Source organism: Cannabis sativa, chromosome 3 (genome assembly GCF_029168945.1).
Source record: "Cannabis sativa cultivar Pink pepper isolate KNU-18-1 chromosome 3, ASM2916894v1, whole genome shotgun sequence".
NCBI classification, from domain to species: domain Eukaryota; kingdom Viridiplantae; phylum Streptophyta; class Magnoliopsida; order Rosales; family Cannabaceae; genus Cannabis; species Cannabis sativa.
In genome coordinates, this window is record NC_083603.1 from 13,911,787 (window position 1) to 13,933,071 (window position 21,285).

Sequence of the window (21,285 nt, forward strand, 5' to 3'; positions counted from 1 at the left end):
GCTTATGCCTCCCGTCAGTTAAAGGATTATGAACAGCGATACCCGACTCATGATCTAGAGTTGGCCGCAGTGGTTTTCGCATTGAAGATTTGGCGGCATTACCTTTATGGAGAAAAGTGTGAAATATCTACCGACCATAAAAGTCTCAAGTATTTCCTTACTCAGAAAGATATGAATATGAGACAAAGGCGTTGGTTGGAATTAGTGAAAGATTACGACTGTGAAATCCTCTATCACCCTGGGAATGCCAATGTAGTGGCCGATGCCCTGAGCAGAAAGGGTCCCGGGCAAGTGGCTAGTATGGTTCAGATCTCTCCTTAGCTAACAGAGGATATGGTTAGATCTAGCATTGAGTTTGTGGTAGGTCAGCTTCACAACTTAACGCTACAATCTGATCTGTTGGAAAGAATAAAAGTCGCTCAGATGACGGATCCAGTGTTAGTGAAGATCGGAGATGAGGTGTTGGCTGGTCAAGCCAAGGACTTTTCAGTGTCAGATAACGGGATGCTTTTGTATAAAACTAGGGTTTGTGTCCCGAATAGTGTGGAACTTAGGAATGAGATCTTTGAGGAGGCTCATTCTACCCCGTATTCTCTGCATCCCGGCACCACTAAGATGTACCAAGATCTGAAACCGTACTTCTGGTGGAGCGGTATGAAGAAGAATTTGGTAGAATTCGTATCGAGATGCCTCACTTGTCAACAGATTAAGGCTGAACATCAGGGACCAGCAGGGTTGTTGCAGCCTCTAACCCCACAAGAATGGAAGTGGGAAGATATCACGATGGATTTTGTGGTCGGATTACCTAGGACCACGGGTTTATTTGATTCCATTTGGGTAGTGGTGGATCGATTCACGAAATCTGCTCATTTTCTGCCGGTTAGAACAACATTTACAGTGGATCAGTTGGCAGAGTTGTATGTCAGAGAGATAGTAAGACTTCACGGGGTACCGAAGTCTATAGTTTCGGACAGGGATCCGAAGTTCACATCTAAATTTTGGCAGAGTTTGCAGCGAGCAATGGGTACAAGGCTAAAATTTAGTACAACATTCCATCCTCAGAACGATGGTCAGTCCGAAAGGACAATTCAGATATTGGAGGATATGTTGCGAGCCTGTGTTATGGATTTTGAAGGCTCGTGGAATAAGTATCTATCGTTGATAGAATTTTCTTACAACAACAGTTATCAGAGTACGATAGGGATGGCTCCCTATGAACTTTTATACGGTAGGAAGTGTAGATCTCCCATCCACTGGGATGAGACAGGCGAGAGGAAATACCTAGGTCCAGAGTCAGTGCAGCGGACCAATGAAGCAATAGAGAAGATAAAAGCTAGAATGCTTGCCTCACAGAGTACACAGAAGAGTTACGCAGATCCGAAACGCAGAGATGTTGAGTTCCAAGTAGGGGACCATGTGTTTTTACGGGTATCTCCGATGAAGGGGATCAAACGTTTCGGGAAAAGAGGCAAGTTATGCCCTAGATTTACAGAACCTTTCGAGATTCTCGAGAAGATAGGTCAAGTAGCATACCGGTTAGCATTGCCTCCAGATTTATCAGCAGTTCACAACGTATTCCATGTCTCGATGTTGAGAAAATACGTTTCAGATCCCTCTCATATACTCAGTTATGAGAGCCTTGAGTTGCAGTCAGACATGTCTTACGAAGAACAGCCAGTGCAGATCCTGGATAGAAAGGATAAAGTCCTTCGGAATAAGACCATAGCATTGGTCAAGGTTCTCTGGAGAAATAGCAAGGTGGAGGAAGCAACCTGGGAGCTAGAGTCAGATATGAGAGCTCAATACCCAGAGTTATTCAGGTTGGATTTCGGGGACGAAATCCTTTTAAGGGGGGAATAGTTGTAAAGACCGCTTAGTTTAATTTGGAAATTAGCAGTTAATCACGTTTAATTATGAAATTATTTATAGCTATTTAAATAATTTATTATACTATTATTATTGAATTCAGAGATGCATTTTTATGTCATGTAGTAGTTTGCATAATTTTGCATTCCGGTGCCCGGTATTTTGGAACTCGGTGTTTGGCTCAGTAGAAATCACAACTTAGTATGTTAGTAGTTTGGGACGGTTTTTTAGACATTGGGAATATAGGGAATGGCCGGGAATTTAGAATTTCCCAAAAATACCCCTTTAGTGTTATTTATGTGGTTTTAGTGTGGAGGGGCAAAATGGTCTTTTTGCCCCATTAGTATTTTGTCTTCTAGTATTTTTATTAGTGGAATTATATGTTATTTGATATTAAATGTTGGCTGAAACAAGAGTAAGATGTGCATGTTATTCATTTTCACTTTACAAAAAATTACAAGTTTAAAAAAATAGAAAATTGGAAAAGCTCTCTCTCTCTCTTTTCCTCTCCATTTCGGCTTCATTGTGCAGCAAGGAAAAGGAGATTTTTTCTTGTGAATCTAGTAATTTTCAGAAAGTTTTGGGTGATCTTTGAAGAGGTATTCCTTTGTCTAGTCTTCTTACCTTGTTTTCTTGAATTTTTATGAAAAAGATGAGTAAATGCATGATGATTTGGAGTTTGTTGCTGCTGTAGTTTTAGGTTGTTTTCTATGATTTTCTATGCTTGAATTGAATGGAATAAAGTAGGTTTCATGCATGCTAGTTACTTGGTTCAAGTTTATGAGATTTTGTTCAAAAGCTTTGATTTTTAAAGAAATGTGTGAATCTGTTAATTGCTTGCTGTAGATGTTTGTTATTGTTTTCAGAGGTTTAATTATGCATGATTAAGTGGATTTAAGCTAGTTTGATTGCATGTTAGCTAAGTTTACTCAAGTTTGAGTTTAGAACTCAAAGCTTGAGCTTTAATGGTGATTTTTGCTATTGTGCTTTCTGGGTGGTTTTGAAGCTTTAGAAATGTTCTAGGGGACATATAGAACAGGTCTGGAAGGTTTCATTTAATTTGGAGTTGATTTGAGCAAGATATGGATTTTTGTGTTTGCTGCCTGCGAGGAACCGGAATTCCGGTTGTGCATCCGGAATTCCGGATGGGGTTCTGAATTTTCCCAGAACCGGAATGCCGGTTGGGCAACCGTTCTACCGGTTGGGGAAAATTCTGAAACCCTGGATTTCCTCGATTTTATGTTTTAGGGGGTATTGCCATGCTTTTTATCGATAGGGAAACTTTTAGTTCCTAGTTTAAGTCCTCGGGAAGTGATTTAGCGTGTCATTCATAGTGTTGTGATTTTTATGGTTTAGGAGCCTGTAATCCGCCGCGCAGTTAAGTTCTAGTCAGGTTGACCGGCACACCTGAATTCGGAATCCAGGTAAGATTAGTATAACAGTATGCATATGTAGATTACATGTTTAGCGTGCATGTAGGAAGCCTGTTAGATTACATTATTTATGTATGTTGGCTTCGAACCATCCAACCCTGTCACGTCGGTACAGGCTGGAGTATGACCAGCAGCCAGAGTATGACCGGTTCGACAGATTAGGCTGACACTTGGTTGGTGGTTCCGTTCTATTGACGTATCCCATCGGTACAGGCTGGAGTATGACTAGCAGTCAGAGTATGACCGGTTCGACCGATCAGGTGGATATAGTAACACGTCGGTACAGGCTGGAGTATGACCAGCAGCTGGAGTATGACCGGTTCGACCGATCAGGTTGTTACGTGTCAATAGTACCATCCCTATGAACGTTCAGAACTCAGTACCGTGTTGGACACGGCAGTAGTGACTCAGTACCGTGTTGGACACGGCAGTAGTGGGACTCAGTATCGTGTTGGACACGGCAGTTAGGGTTATGGTCAGGGGTATGGGCGTCTGACCATGACCGGGATTTATGTATGAGTATTATTATGCTTTTCTTACTGAGTCTGTCGACTCACAGTTCTACGTTTATGTGTAGGTAAAGTCAAGGCTAGAGCTGGTGGACCGTGAGCGAGCTTATGAAGACTGTACATGTCGGGGCGGTTAGGCCTGGAGCGTACGATCCTCGGGACAGCAAGGCTGATTTTTGTAACTAGTCGCTAGGCGACAATTATTTTGTATGAACAGTAAACTTTTGTAAATGTTTTTGTAATCGGGATCCTGAGTCTTTTTGTAATTATATTGTACAAGTTTAATTAAAAAGCAAAAATTTTAATTAATCACGTTTTCCATAAACCTCGTTGATTAGCAACGAGCTGCACAGCATGTTTAAAAATCACGTAATACGCCTATGTTAGTTAGGGTGTTACAAGCTCGTTGCTAATCAACGAGGTTTATGGAAATCGTGATAAATTAAAATTTTTGCTTTTTAATTAAACTTATAAATATTTATACAAAAATACTCGGGATACCGATTACAAAACCATTTACAAAAGTTTACTGTTTATACAAAATACTTGTCGCCTAGCGACTAATTACAAAAATAGCCTTGCTGTCCCTAGGATCGTACCCTCCAGGCCTAACCGCCCCGACATGTACAATCTTCACCGGCTCGCTCTCACGGTCCTTCAGCCTGTGCCTTGCCCTTACCTACACATAAACATAGCACTGTGAGTCGACAGACTCATAAGAAAAGCATAATAATAATCATACATAAATCCCGAGTCATGATCAGACGCCCATACCCCTGACCATAACCCTAACTGCCGTGTCCAACACGATACTGAGTCCTGAACGTTCATAAGACGGTACTATTGACAAGTAACAGCCTATACTCGGTACACTGGTCATACTCCAGCTGCTAGTCATACTCTAGCCTGTACCGATGTGTTACAGTATCAACCTATACTCAGTACACTGGTCATACTCCAGCTGCTAGTCATACTCTAGCCTGTACTGATGTGATACGTCAAATAGTACAGAACCACCAACCCGAGTATCAGCCTATACTCGGCACACTGGTCATACTCCAGCTGCTAGTCATACTCTAGCCTGTGCCGATGTGATACAGTGTCAGCCTATACTCAGTAAACTGGTCATACTCCACCTGCTAGTCATACTCTAGCCTGTACTGATGTGACACAGTCGGATGGTTCGAAGCCAACATACATATCTAATGTAATCTAACAGGCTTTCTACATGCATGCTAAACATGTAATCTATATATGCATACTGTTATACTAATCTTACCTCAATTCCGAATTCAGGTGTGCCGGTCAACCTGACTGGAACGAACTGCGCGGCGGATTACAGGCTCCTAAACCATAACAATCACAACACTATAAGTGATACGCTAAATCACTTCCCGGGGACTTAAACTAGGAACTAAAAGTTTCCCTATCGATAAAAAGCATGGCAATACCCCAAATAACATAAAAACGAGGAAATCTAGGGTTCTTGAAAATCACCGAACCGGCAGACCGGTTGTCCAACCGAAATTGCGGTTCTGGAAATTTTCAAAACCCCATCCGGAATTCCGGATGCACAACCGGAATTCCGGTTCCTCGCAGGAACTTTTCAAAAATTCACACATTGCTCAAATCAAATCCAAACTAAACCAAAACTTCCAGACCTGCTATTTAGACCCTAAGGAACAATTCTAAAGCATAAAAACCAAGCTTCAACCACAGAAACTCATATCACCATTAAAGCTTCAAGATTGTGTTCTAAAACTCAAAACTTGTCTAGGCAACCTATCATGCATTCAAAACAGCTCAAAACTACTTAAACATGCTCACTAAAGCTGCAGAAAATAAACACAAGCTCATGCAACAATCACAGCAACAGATTTCAAAAATTCTCTTTGAAAACTTAACTTTGAGCTAAAAACTTCCAATCTTGAATCAAAGCAAATATCATGCATTAAACTAGCTCTAATCTACTTAAAATAACAAGATTAAACCTTTGAAAATATCACATAAACACAGCAGCAACAACATCAAATTTATCAAGCATGTAACTATCATACTTTTCTTACAACTCAAGAAAACACAAAGAAAGTTGTTAGAGATTAAACCTTGGCTTGGATTACACAAAGAGCTGTTGGAATCAAAGGATTGAGATAGCAAAATCAAAAGCCCTAGCTGCTCTAAAGGTGGCCGAAAGAGAGAGAGCTTGAGAGAGAAATAGTTATTTTGAATTTTCCTTTTCTTTAAATTTTTGGTAAAATGAAATAAGAGTAACTAATCAAATAATAACTTCATTTCAGCCAACACATAACATTAATAAACGTATAATTTCCAATAATTAAGTCCACTAAAGGACAAAATAACAATGGGGCAAAATGACCAATTTGCCCCTCCATGCTAAAATAACATAAATAACACTAAAGGGGTATTTTGGGAAATTCTAAATTCCCGGCCAATCCCGACATTCCCAATGTCTAATAAACCGTCCCACAATACTAACATACTAAGTTGTGATTTTACTGAGCCAAACACCGAGTTCCATGTTACCGGACACCAGAAATGCAAACTTATGAAAATCTCTAAATGACATAAAATGCATTTCAGAATTCAATAATAACAGTATAAATAATTATTTAAATATCTATAAATAATTTTCATAATTAAACATGATTAACTGCTAATTTCCAAATTAAACTAAGTAGTCTTTACACTATCAGAACAACCCGAACCGTAAATTTAACAAAAAAAAATTAAAAAATAGTAAACGAAATAATTCCCCAAAAAAATATTATGCAAGAAGATTTTCATTTAGCTAATCATAGTGTGTGGTTGCCAATATTAGTTAGCATATGCTGAGAAGCATGTTTTGTATTTAGATAATATATAAAAATTATTTTATAAATATACAAAAATAGTAAAAAATAATTACAAAAATACAATTGTATGAAATATAAATATTTTTAGGATTTTTTACAAAAATATTAAATTTTGGGTAAAAGTTTATATTTATACTGCTACACGACAAAAATTACATTATATTTGGCCTTTTTTTTTTCTTTTATACTGTAAACATCAAAAAAAGAACGAGACCTCCATCTTCCATAATCACAGGCAGAATCACCACAACAACACCTTAACAACCATTAATGTAACGCCCTAATGCTAAGGCACGCTACAGTGCTTTTTCAATTATAGTGCAATCTTTGCTAATCAAAGAATTTTGTTGAAAAACGTGTCAAATTAAAACTTTCATATTAAATACTAAACTTTATAAGTTAATAAAATATTTACAAATGCCGGGATCCCGTTTTTAAACTTTGTACAATTAACAATCCAAAATATACATTTATTACAGGTCGCACAGCGACTACCAAAATACAAATCCCCAGATGTCCCGAGACCGAACACTCCAGGTCGCGCTGCTTTGACATGTACAATCCCACCCGAGCTCAAGTTCACTCCTGTTCAGCCTTCGCCTTTCCTTTACCTACACATGGAAGAAGAATTGTGAGTCGATAGACTCAGTAAGAAATGCATATAACATATCATATAATTTCCAACCTGTAAATAGGCACCCATACACCTATTTACAGAGCTTAACAGATGAGTATGAACGTTCTAACTAGGATACGACCATGTACCATGTACCACATGCACTCAGTATACCATCGTAGTAGTGTAGGTAGGGTATGGACCGCACCTTGACTACTGTCAAGTGTTGTACCACAGACACCTTGTACCTTCCCGTACAAGTGCTGGTAACACCATGACGTACTTCCAAACATCATACACCTTACCAATGCACTCTGTACCGCAACCGTACAAGTGTTGGTAGTGCATGAATCACAACAATAAGCATGTATATACAAACACATATACATACATTCAGATAATCAAATCACACATTATACACAGTTCTTACCTGTTTTACGAATTCAAGTGTGCTGGCTGACCTAAACGAAAATATCGTGCTAGATGGATGCCCTAATCACATTTTGAAACCGGGTAAGTTACATGATTAAAACCCTAATCCCAGGAAACCCAAAACCAAAACCCTAGGTTCTGCTATGCTCTTAATGGGTTATTCTAACTCTGGAAATGGGGAAACACCCATCCGAGGCACTGAAATGGACAAAAATTGAGAAAACGAAGTGTTCAGGAATCCTGCAAAAACTGGCTAGCCGGTTTTTGTGGCACTGCAAACCGGCTAGCCGGTTTGCACCAGTATTCCCAAAACACTTCATCCTTTGCTTAATTTTCCATCAAATGTTACCAAACTTTCCAGAGTACCTACCCAATGTATTCACAACATAATCCAACCAGTATTTCACAGAAAAACACACCAAATCAATTTATGCCATGAAAGCTCAAAGCTTTGAACTCAATGTTCAAAGCTACATAAAACCAACCATAAACCTCAAAACTAGCTGCTGATGATGATTGTCCATGTCGTGACGATCTTCGAAAGACAACTTGGCGGCTTTGATACCAAATTGTAACACCCTAACTATCATAGGCGTATTACGTGATTTTTCAACGTACTGTGCAACTCGTTGCTAATCAACAAGGTTTATGGAAATCGTGATTAATTAAAATTTTTGCTTTTTAATTAAACTTATAAAATATTTATACAAAAATACTCGGGATCCCGATTACAAAGCATTTCACAAAAGTTCACTAACTATACATAATACTTGTCGCCTAGCGACTAATTACAAAACAAGCACTGTTGTCCGGAGGATCGTACGCTCCAGGCCTAACCGCCCCGACATGTACAATCTTCACCGACTCGCTCTCACAGTCCTTTAGCTTTAGCCTTGCCTTTACCTACACATAAACATAGCAATGTGATTGGAAAGACTCAGTAAGAAAAGCATAAACATAATCATACATAAATTCGGGGTTATGATCAGACGCCCATACCCCTGACCATAACCCTAACTGCCGTGTCCCACACGATACTGAGTCCCGAACGTTCATAAGACGGTACTATTGACAAGTAACAGCCTATACTCGGTTCACTGGTCATACTCCAGCTGCTAGTCATACTCTAGCTTAACCGATGTGTTACAGTATCAGCCTATACTCGGTTCACTGGTCATACTCCAGCTGCTAGTCATACTCTAGCCTAACCGATGTGATACGGTCACATAGCACTGTACCACCAACCCTAGTATCTGCCTATACTCGGTATACTGGTCATACTACAGTTGCTAGTCATACTCTAGCCTAACCGATGTGATATGGTCGGATGGTACGAAGCCAACATACATATCTAATGTAATCTAACAGGCTTCCTAACATGCACGCTAAACATGTAATATATATGCATACTGTTATACTAATCTTACCTTAATTCCGAATTCAGGTGTGCCGGTCAACCTGAGTGGAATATCAGCTCATTGGATTACATGCTCCTAAACCATAAAAATCACAACACCGATAAGTGACGCGCTAAATCACAACCGGGACAAAGGTTTTAAAACCAAACTTAACCTACTGTAACTTAATACAAAAATACCCCCAAACTAGCAGAGAACAAACTGTCTGGAAACCCGAAACTAGCACGAAACGACAAGTTGAGAAAAACCAGTTTCACACCCTACTGCAAAATCCGGGTAACCGGTTTTGCAAGCAGTGTAAAACCGGTTAGCCGGTTTTACCCAAAAAACCCACAAAAATCAATTCTCTAACCAAAACGTTTCCAAACTCAACCAAACTTTCCAGACCTGCTAATTAGACCCTAATAAATATTTTCCAAGTGATAAAACAAAGCTTCATGCATAAAATCAAAATCCACCATTAAAGCTCCAAGCTTTGAGTTCAAAACTCAAACTTGGTTAAATCTAACAAACAAGCATCCAAACCAACTCAAATCTTCCTAGATATGCATAAAATAATCTCAGAAAGCAACAGCAAGCAACAACAATAAGAGCAGCAAGAGATTCATCAATTTCTTTGAAAAACATAGTTTTGAGTAAAAATTTCATATCTTGATGAAACCAACAAATCACCAACACAATCATGCTTGAATCAACATTTTAAATCATGTTCTAACTTCAGAAATCAACAACAACATTCAGCAGCAAGAACAACAACAAAACTAAGCATGCAACCCATTCTTACTTGATTTTTCAAGAAACTAAAGAGGAGAAGAGTAAGAGCTATACCTAGAGCTTGAATTGCACACAAAAATCTGCTTGAAAACCAAAGAAACACTAAGATTGGTGCTGCTCAAAGGGGGGCCGAAATAGAGAGGCTTGAGAGAAAAAGATTTTGCTTTCTTTCTAATGTTCTAATTTTTTTGAAGAAATGAGTTAAAATAATCACTTTTCCTTATTTGTTTCAGCCGAAAAATAACATTAAAATTATATATTTTCATCTCAGAAAATCTACGAAAGGACAAAACACTAAAAGGTAAAAAGACCAAAATGCCCTCGCCCACACAAAACTAATTAAAAGGTTTCTAAGGGGTATTTTGGGAAAACCCTAAATTCTCGACTAATCCCGACATTCCCAATGTCTAATAAACCGTCCCAATATACTAACATAGTATGTTGTGATTTTACTGAGCCAAACATCGAGTTCCATGTTAGCGGGCACCGGAATGCAAAATTATGAAATTTCACTATATGACATAAAATTGCATTCTAAATTCAAAAATAACAGTATAAAAAATTATTTAAATATCTATAAATAATTTTCATAATTAAACATAATTAACTTTGACCAAAGCTATGGTCTTATTCCGAAGGACTTTATCCTTTCTATCCAGGATCTGCACTGGCTGTTCTTCGTAAGACATATCTGGCTGCAATTTAAGGCTCTCATAACTGAGTATATGAGAGGGATCTGAAACGTATTTTCTCAACATAGAGACATGGAATACGTTGTGAACTGCTGATAAAGCTAGAGGCAATGCTAACCGGTATGCCACTTGACCTATCTTCTCGAGAATCTCGAAAGGTGCCGTAAATCTTGGGCATAACTTTCCTCTTTTCCCGAAACGTTTGATCCCCTTCATTGGAGATACCCGTAAAAACACATGGTCCCCTACTCGGAACTCAACATCTCTGCGTTTCGGATCTGCGTAACTTTTCTGTCTACTCTGTGAGGCAAGCATTCTAGCTTTTATTTTCTCAATTGCCTCATTGGTCCGCTGCACTGACTCCGGACCTAGGTATTTCCTCTCCCCTGTCTCATCCTAGTGGATGGGAGATCTACACTTCCTACCGTATAACAGTTCATAGGGAGCCATCCCTATCGTACTCTGATAACTGTTGTTGTAAGAAAATTCTATCAACGGTAGATATTTATTCCAAGAGCCTTCAAAATCCATAACACAGGCTCGTAACATGTCCTCCAATATTTGAATTGTCCTTTCAGACTGCCCATCTGTCTGAGGATGGAATGCTGTACTGAATTTCAGTTTTGTACCCATTGCTCTTTGCAAACTCTGCCAAAACTTGGAGGTGAACTTCAGATCTATCTGACACTATAGACTTCGGTACCACGTGAAGTCTTACAATCTCTCTGACATACAATTCTGCCAACTGATCCACTGTAAAGGTTGTTCTAACATGCAGAAAATGAGCAGATTTCGTGAATCGATCGACCACTACCCAGATGGAATCCAATAAGCTCGTGGTTCTAGGTAACCCGATCACGAAATACATCGTGATATCTTCCCACTTCCATTCAGGTAAGGTTAAAGGCTGCAACAACCCTGCTGGTCTCTGATGTTCAGCCTTAATCTGCTGACAAGTGAGGCATCTCGATACGAATTCTACCAAATTCTTCTTCATACTGCTCCACCAGAAGTACGGTTTAAGATCCTGGTACATTTTAGTGGTGCAGGGATGCAGAGAATAAGGGGTAGAATGAGCCTCCTCAAAGATCTCATTCCTGAGTTCCACACTACTCGGAACACAAACCCTAGCTTTATACAGAAGCATCCCGTTAATTGACACAGAGAAGTCTTTGGTTTGACCAGGCGAAACCTCATCTCTGATTTTCACTAACTCTGGATCAGTCATCTGAGCGGCTTTAATTCTTTCCAACAGATCAGATTGCAGCGGTAAGTTGTGAAACTGACCTACCTCAAACTCAATGCTGGATCTAACCATGTCTTCAGCTAACTGAGGTGAGATTTGAATCATGCTAGCTACCTGCTCGGGGCCCTTTCTGCTCAGGGCATCGGCCACTACATTGGCCTTCCCAGGGTGATAGAGAATCTCACAGTCGTAATCTTTCACTAACTCTAACCAATGCCTCTGTCTCATATTCAAATCTTTATGAGTAAAGAAATATTTGAGACTTTTATGGTCGGTATAGATTTCACACCTTTCTCCGTAAAGGTAATGCCGCCAGATCTTCAATGCAAAAACCACCGCGGCCAACTCTAGATCATGAGTCGGGTATCGCTATTCATAATCCTTTAACTGATGGGAGGCATAAGCGATAACCCTATCGGCTTGCATCAGTACACACCCCAGACCCTGTCTGGATGCATCGCAATAAACTACGAATTTCTCGCTGTCCGAGGGCAAAGCTAGCACTGGAGCTGTAATCAACCTCTGTTTCAACTCCTGGAAACTAGCTTCGCACTTATCTGACCAGACAAACCGCTGATTCTTCTCTAATTAAAACGTTTCCAAACTCAACCAGATATCCGGTTGAGTTTGGAAACGTTTTAGTTAGAGAAGAATCAGCGGTTTTACCCAGAAATCCCACAAAAATCAATTCTCGAACCAAACCGTTTCCAAACTCAACCAAACTTTCCAGACCTGCTAATTAGACCCTAATAAATATTTTCCAAGTGATAAAACAAAGCTTCATGCATAAAATCAAAATCCACCATTAAAGCTCCAAGCTTTGAGTTCAAAACTCAAACTTGGTGAAATCTAACAAACAAGCATCCAAACCAACTCAAATCTTCCCAGATATGCATAAAATAATCTCAGAAAGCAACAGCAAGCAACAACAATAAGAGCAGCAACAGATTCATCAATTTCTTTGAAAAACATAGTTTTGAGTAAAAATTTCATATCTTGATAAAACCAACAAATCACCAACACAATCATGCTTGAATCAACATTTTAAATCATGTTCTAACTCCAGAAATCAACAACAACATTCAGCAGTAAGAACAACAACAAAACTAAGCATGCAACCCATTCTTACTTGATTTTTCAAGAAACTAAAGAGGAGAAGAGTAAGAGCTATACCTACAGCTTGAATTGCACACAAAAATCTGCTTGAAAACCAAAGAAACACCAAGATTGGTGCTGCTCAAAGGGGGGCCGAAATAGAGAGGCTTGAGAGAAAAAGATTTTGCTTTCTTTCTAATTTTCTAATTTTTTTTTGAAGAAATGAGTTAAAATAATCACTTTTCCTTATTTGTTTCAACCAACAAATAACATTAAAATTATATATTTTCATCTCAAAAAATCCACTAAAGGACAAAACACTAAAAGGTAAAAAGACCAAAATGCACACACCCACACAAAACTAATTAAAAGGTTTCTAAGGGGTATTTTGGGAAAACTCTAAATTCTTGACTAATCCCAACATTCCCAATGTCTAATAAACCGTCCCAATATACTAACATAATAAGTTGTGATTTTACTGAGCCAAATACCGAGTTCCATGTTACCGGGCACCGGAATGCAAAATTATGAAATTTCACTATATGACATAAAAATGCATTCTAAATTCAAAAATAACAGTATAAATACTTATTTAAATATCTATAAATAATTTTCATAATTAAACATAATTAACTGCTAATTTCCAAATTAAACTAAGCAGTCTTTACAAGGGCTTACCTTAACTTGAATCTCCAAAGGTTTCTTTGCTGAAATCACCAAGAATCAGCAGCCCTTCCCCTTGTCCTTGCTGGTTTCGAAGAGAGAGCGAGAAGAGAGGAAGCTTTTCCTTTGAATTTTGTATTTTCCTTCTAATTAACTAAATGGGTTAAATTAAATTATGGAAAATTCGTTTCCCTTGGCTGAAAACAAGTGGCCGCGTGCCACACTCCTAGGCAGCCACCCAACCCCAAACAAATTATCAATTTGCCCTTTAAGTTAACAACTTAGGTGTTTCAAAAGCTAGGGGTAAAATGGTCAAATTCCATAACCCCGCTCAATCCCGATAATATATTTTCTCTAAAATATTTCCCACTAAGAAATAAGGTTCTGAACTTACCCATGTGATCAATCTAGCCATCCATTGCATTTTCCGTTGTCGCCGAGCAAAAATTAAAAAAATAACATATTTCACATGTAAGCTAAATAATACCCCTAGAGTTTAATAAAATCTCCGAAATTGAGAAATTATAACTTGTAATATTTATTTCTAAATATTGGGGTCCACAATTAAAAAAATTCACAAATAATAATAAAATAATAAAAATTAGTGCTAATTGCCTTTATTAATCCAAATTACTAAAGCGGTCATTACAATTATCCCCCCGTTAATTGGATTTTGTCCTTGAAATCTAACCTGAATAGCTCTGGATGTTGAGTCCTCATATCCGACTCCAATTCCCAGGTGGGTTCTTCCACCTTACTGTTCCTCCAGAGCACCTTAACCAGTCCAATAGTTTTGTTTCGAAGAACTTTTTCCTTTTTATCCAAAATTTGTACAGGTTGCTCCTCATAGGATAAATCTGGTTGCAGTTCAAGGGCTTCATAACTCAAGACATGAGTCGGGTTTGACATGTATTTCCTCAACATAGATATGTGAAATACGTCATGAACAGCGGATAACGCTGGTGGTAAGGCTAGCCGATACGCTACCTGCGCGACCTTCTCGAGTATTTGAAATGGCCAATGAACCTTGGGCTTAACTTACCCTTCTTCCTGAAGCGTCTAATACCCTTCATTGGTGAAACTAGTAGGAAAACATGTTCCCCTTCTTGAAATGTGACATCTCTGTGCTTCGGATCAGCATAACTTTTCTTCCTGCTTTGAGCAGCTAGCATCCGAGCCTTGATCTTCTCAATTGCCTCATTTGTCCTCTACACTAACTCTGGACCGAAGTACTTCCTTTCTCCCGTCTCGTCCCAATGAATAGGAGAACGACATTTTCTACCATATAACATCTCATAGGGAGCCATCCCTATTGTACTTTGGTAGCTATCGTTGTAGGATAATTCAATTAAAGGTAAGTACTTACTCCATGAACCTTCAAAGTCCATGACACAGGCTCGCAGTAAGTCTTCCAGTATCTGAATTGTTCTTTCCGACTGACCATTAGTCTGAGGGTGAAAGGTTGTGCTAAACTTTAACTTAGTACCCATAGCCTTCTGAAGACTCACCCAAAATTTCGATGTGAACTTTGGATCCCTATCTGACACAATAGATTATCGGCTCCATGAAGACGAACTATCTCCTTTACATACAATTCAGCATACTGATCCACTGAATATGTAATTTTCACTGGTAGAAAGTGGGCTGATTTTGTGAATCTATCCACTATATATGACCCATACTGAATCATACATTCCCGAAGTTCTAGGTAATCCAGTTACAAAATCCATTGCAATGTCCTCCCACTTCCATTCTGGAAGGACTAAAGGTTGTAGTAACCCTGCCGGCCTCTGATGTTCAGCCTTAATCTGCTGGCAGGTTAAACACTTGGACACGTAGTCCACCACATCTCTTTTCATCCCATACCACCAGAAGTAGGCTTTCAAATCCTTATACATTTTGGTGGTTCCCAGATGCAATGAATAAGGTGTGGTATGAGCTGTTGGATATTATTTTACCAGGATCTTAGATATACTCCCAAGTATGTTGATTAACACCCTAAATATGAACTTTCTAAAACGATGAAATAAACACGTATAAAGTTTAAGATACCTTACATTGGGTGCAGCAGAATAATATGACTCCTTCCGTTCAGATATCTAGCCCTTGATTCCTTTCTGTAGTAGAGCATTATCAATATCTGAACCTGGATCTCTTTCTCTGAATCTTTGATGCTGAAAACTCCTTCTTGCTGAAAGTCTTTCTTCATGATCTTCCTCACTATGGTTGAGGTATCACTTGCTGTGTGTGGGCACTACTCTCACACTAAGATTTTCGAAATTGAAGAGGGAAGGAGAAAGAGAAGGGTCGGCCTAAGATAGGGAGAGAGAAGGCTCAGTTTTTTCTGAATCAGAAGTGTAATTTTTCTGAAGGCTTCACTATCTATTTATAGCATTCCACTAGGATTAGGTATGAATTATTTGGCATTAAAATAATGAAAATATCTGTTTAAATTTCCTACAAAAGTGGCCGGCCCTATACAAGTGGATTTGGGCCTCACTTTTTGCAATTTTGCAGTTTTATCTTTTCTGCATCTGATTTTCTCAAAAATGCCAATTTTCAAATTCAACCATTTAAATGCCAATTCTAACTATTTAATAACTATAAATAATTATTAAATAATATTGTCATTTATCATATTTATTAATTGAACCATATTAAGTATCATAATTAATAAATATGCCCCTAAAAACTCTTTCTTTACAATTTCGCCCTTAGTGAAAATTTCACAAATAAACATAGTCTAATTTGAGAATTATAATCGATTAATCAAAACCAATTACATGAGTCTTACAAGCAATATTATCTCAACTAGTGCGGGAACCATGGGTCTATATAACCGAGCTTCCAATAAGTAGATCAAGAATTTAGCACTAAAATTCACTAACTTATTAATTCTTCGTTGAATCCACGCATAGAACTTAGAATTGCACTCTCAGTATATAGAATGCTCTATATGTTCCACCATATAGACGCATCATTAGTTATCCATTGTTATAATCCTAATGTGATCAATGATCCTCTATATGAATGATCTACACTGTAAAGGGATTAGATTACCGTTACACCCTACAATGTATTTTATCCTTAAAACACTTGACCCTGTATAAATGATATTTCAGCTTATGTGAAATGAGTACTCCACCATTTATGTTCGTTTGGTCATGCTCGAAGGAGATCATCCTTTGCTTACTATTCGCCAGATAGAAGCTATAGATTCCATGTTTATGCTAGCGCTCCCACTCAATTGCACTATCGTGTTCCCAAAATGTACGTATGACCCTGACCTAAAAGTAGGCTTAACTAACAAATCAAAGAACTGTTAGGTTTTATGCCCTAAATAAAACTCCATTTCAATGCAATCTATTTTATTCAACATCAATAAAGAAACATAAGTATTTTTCATTCATTTGTGTATGTTTTGGCTCACTTTATCAATTGCTTGTCTAATTGATTTATAAATTCATCTTAAACCCTTTTCACATACTTGATCATGTTTATTGTGCTGTCATCACATTGGAAAGTAAACATGACTATGTGAATAAAGTTTCCTAGATTTATCAGACACAGGGTTTTACTGATATGATAATCTACAACAAGAGTTTACTTGTATTTGGAGAAATACTATGTTCTTTCCAGAACATTGGTTAAAGTAAAGCTCAGGTTGGATGCATGGAGTATGCATCGGAAGGGACCGATATTGAACTTTGACTTAGATTTAATTAAACTTACCGTAAAATCTATTCAAGTCAATATCGCTAAGTTGATCCTAGATCAAATGATCTTAATCCTGTTATGATTAGGCTCAATCTTGAAAGGCTATTCGTGTTCCTTGAATTGTTAGTTAAGCCTAGTTTTAGGTCAGGGTGATATATACTTTTTGGGAACACGGTAGTGCAATTGAGTGGGAGCGCTAGCATAAACATGGAATCTATAGCTTCTACCTGGCGAATAGTAAGCAAAGGATGATCTCCTTCGAGCTTGACCAAACGAAAATAAATGGTGGAGATCTCATTTCACATAAGCTGAAATATCATTTATACGGGGTCAAGTGTTTTAAGGATAAAATACATAGTAGGGTGTTACGGTAATTTAATCCCTTTACTGTGTAGATCATTCATATAGAGGATCATTGATCACATTAGGATTATAACAATGGATAACTAATGATGTGTCTATATGGTGGAACATATAGAGCATTCTATATACTGAGAGTGCAATTCTAAGTTCTATGCGTGGATTCAACGAAGAATTAATAAGTTAGTGAATTTTAGTGCTAAATTCTTGATCTACTTATTGGAAGCTCGGTTATATAGACCCATGGTCCCCCCACTAGTTGAGATAATATTGTTTGTAAGACTCATGTAATTGATTTTGATTAATCAATTATAATTCACAAATTAGACTATTTCTAATTGTGAAATTGTCACTAAGTAAGGGCGAAATTGTAAAGAGAGAGTTAATAGGGGCATATTTGTTAATTATGATACTTTGTATGGTTCAATTAATAAATATGATAAATGACAATATTATTTAATAATTATTTATAGTTATTAAATAGTTAGAATTGGCATTTAAATGGTTGAATTAGGAAATTGGCATTTTGGAGAAAATTAGATACAAAATGTGTTAAAATTGCAAAATTGCAAAAGCAAGGCCCAATCCATTAAAGCCATGGCCGGCCACCTATTGTAGTTTTTAAGTTGATTTTTTTTATTATTTTAATGCCATATAATTAAAATCTAACCCTAGTGGAATGCTATAAATAGATAGTGAAGGCTTCAGGAAAAACACACTTTCTGAATCAGAAAAACCTCGCCTCCACTCTCTCTTCTCTAGCCGCCACTCTCTCTCTTGCCTCTTCCTTTGAATTTCGAAATTACCTTAGTGATTAGAGTAGTGCCCACACACATCAAGCAATACCTCAATCATAGTGAGGAAGATCGTGAAGAAAGATCATCAGCAAAGGAGATTCAGCATCAAGGATTCAGAGAAAGAGATCCAGGTTCAGATCTTGATAATACTCTGCTACAGAAAGGATTCAAGGGTTAGAGATCTGAACAGAAGGAGTCATTTAATTCCGCTGCACCCAATGTAAGGTTTCTTAAACTTTATATGTGTTTAATTTATCGTTTTAGAAAGTTCTTATTTAGGATGTTAATAAACATACTTGTGAGTAGATCTAAGATCCTTGTAAAATAATCTCCAACAACTGGCCTCAGAGCCATGGTAATTGATTTACTTGCAAGAAATTTGGACTTTAAAACGATTGTTTGTTTGATTTTTGGATGGTATCATGTTGTATTGAGTGTTATTTCATGATTGATTGATGTTTGTAAATTTTCGTGAAAAATAATTGCGATTTTGTTTCTGGAATTATTTTTATTGGATAGTATGGAAAAAATTAAGCAAGTTAGCCTTTTACAGAACTCAATTTCGATTTTATTTGAACTAGTTATGAATTTTTTAAGATTTGAAAAAATCGGGGCTGTGCTGAAATTTTCCTGCGATCGCAAATCTGTCCGTACAGTTCACAATTTTTTCGTTTTTCTTCGATTTTTCATGCTTTTTCATGGAATTAACTTCTGATTTTCGGTATAGTTTTGTATTTATACTATTACTATTCCTAATTCAATTCTAATTATCATTTTGAATTAATTTAATATTTTTTAAATTTAATTCAAGATATTAGTGTAATTTGAATTTGAATAGAATTAGTATCTATCTTCTTGCTTAAAAATCTATCTTATTTTAAAATTTGATTATATCTTATCTTATTTTAAATTAAAAAATAAGATATTTATAATCATGTAATTCTTAAATGATATAAGATATTTTACTAATTTTTTAAATTTTGTTATTTTATTTATTTAAATTACATTTAAAATTTGAAAAAGATATTTATTTATATTTTCTAATTTTTTATTTAATTTTTATTTATAAAATAACATTTGAAATTTAAAAGTAGTTAGCAAATTTTTGAAATGATATTTAGGTTGGTTGAAACCTAATTTTTCAAAAATTGTAGGTTTAATTTTAAATTTAAATTTTTTTTTAAAAATTTCGAATTTTTCAAATTTTTTTTAAATTTTCGATATTTTTTTATTATTTAATTAATTATTTTCGAAATTAAATATTTAATTTAAAATTAAATAAATCCTACATCCAACTATCCAACTAACCTTGTTGCAGGAGTATGTGTTTTAACTTGTATGTAAGTTTTAAAAACCTATTATTACTTGATTGCAAATAGCCCTGGTTACCTTTTGCCAGATCTAATGATCTGATGGCTCCCTTGGTCAAGATAATAATTTGTAACAGGTATAATTTACAATCTTCTTTCATCTGTGTATGACCTAGCAACATGATAGGACCCATCCAAAGTGTGCCTGTGTGAGCCTATGTGTTTAATTTTATTATAGGTTAATGTTGCTAAAATAAATTATCATAGTTCTTGATAGAATTTATTTAGGCCCATTTAGTTTTTGGGCCTATTCAATTAATAACAGTTGTTCTTATTAAGGTTAAATTCCTCTCTTTTGGGCCTTGTGTGAGAGTTGGGAGCCATAGAAGTGGGTACGACATACTGAACCCATCACCCCCTCACATGAACCACCCCAATTGTGAAGGCCCATTTGCCTGATTTGAATGACTTTACTAGGTTAATTACACTAGTTTAACCTAATTAAAATTGATTAGCAACATAATTAATTTCATTTATTTTGAAATTAATTTAGAAAATCATAGTTTAAAGAATTTTATATTCTAAGCTAAACTATATGTATTTTCTTGTATTTAACTAAATATAGAATTATAACCATCTAGATTCTTTCTGAAGCTTAATTTAAATTTTTCATTAAATATTCCCATTTAAGTTGATATTTAGTTATCTACAACTAACCAACTTAAATCTGAATATCTTTTGAATTCAAAATTTCAAAATTAAGTTGAGGAATTTTAGGCATTGGTTATTAAGATTCTTTAGATATTTTTTAGGTTAATATCTTTTCAAATATTAACTTAAAATGGAATATCTTCAAATTAAGTGGTTACAACTTAATTTTTAAATTTAATTAAATTTGATTTGAAAGATATTTAAGTTGATTTTTTTTTTAGATTCTTCTAAAACAACTTAAACAAGATATTTTCAAATTTGTTCCATTTTATATTCAAATTTATTTTTTGAATTTAATTAATAATTAAAAATTAATTAAAGTTGATTTTTTATTTAAATCAATTTTGATTTGTAATTTTTCATTATTATATTATGGAACTTGTTCGATATTTATTTGAATTTATTTTTCAAATTTAAATAATAATTGAAAATTAATTAAAGTTGATTTTTTATTTAAACCAACTTTAGTTTGTAATTTTTCATTATTATAATATCGAATTTAAATGATTATACAAAATACATATATTATTTTTAAATAATGAGCTTTTAATCAAGAGACATTCGATCTCCATTGTGGGTTTTACACCGCGTTTGTTTTAGTGAGTAATCCTCCCTAATGGAGGAACGTTCATTAGCAATTTCGCACCGTTTAACCTCGCATGATAAGTAGTTTGTAAGTGTTTTGTATGGTATAGATCACCCTAATGGTGGCGACCATACTTGACTTGCAAGTTATGAAACAATGGTGGAAGCTCATAAGATAGAATTGCCTT